Here is a 946-nt window from a genome sequence, read left to right on the forward strand (position 1 = left end):
AGTCCATAGTCTCTCATGTTTCATTCCCCCTTCTGATTACCCCCCTTTTCTTTATCCCTTTCTTCCCCTACCGATCCTCCTAGTTCTTATGTTCCATAGATGAGAGAAATCATATGATAATTGTCTTTCTCTGCTTGACTTATTTCACTTAGCATTATCTCCTCCAGTGCCGTCCATGTTGCAGCAAATGTTGAGAATTCGTTCTTTCTGATAGCTGAGTAATATTCCATTGTATATATGGACCACAGCTTCTTAATCCAGTCATCTGTTGAAGGGCATCTCGGCTCCTTCCATGATTTGGCTATTGTGGACAATGCAGCTATGAACATTGGGGTGCATATGGCCCTTCTCTTCACTACATCTGTATCTTTGGGGTAAACACCCAGTAGTATGCAGTGCTTTAAAATACAATGGCAACTGCCTTCCTGATGAATAGTTGGTTGGTACTACTGTAATGACTCACCTCTATCCAAAACTATCTATTACTCAGTTACATCATTCAGACACTTGAAATAAGTCTCCAAATTCTACCTTATTAGTCTGTAAATAATGAGTGAAGCTTGTATCCAACATTTTTAACTCCCTTAAATCTGTATATCTGTCCATTAAAAGATCTAATAACTTAGCCTGCATCCTAACAGCTCTGCACACTGCCACAGTGAGTATCATCTTGATTCTGTATGGAAATTTAGTTCCCACCAAAAAACCTTAAAACTTTGAGCATTTTGCAAGATCAAATTACCACATTTTTCACCTCCAACATTGTTGCAAAAATAGTGTTCCAANCAAATTACCACATTTTTCACCTCCAACATTGTTGCAAAAATAGTGTTCCAAAGCTTAATTCTTTAAAAGTTGCATGACATCACTCTAAATAGATGAGATTTCTTTAAATACAAAAATAAAAATAAAAACCTTTGAAATGAAATCTGCCAGGGAAAAGGTG

This window comes from Ailuropoda melanoleuca, chromosome 8, assembly GCF_002007445.2.
Source record: "Ailuropoda melanoleuca isolate Jingjing chromosome 8, ASM200744v2, whole genome shotgun sequence".
NCBI classification, from domain to species: domain Eukaryota; kingdom Metazoa; phylum Chordata; class Mammalia; order Carnivora; family Ursidae; genus Ailuropoda; species Ailuropoda melanoleuca.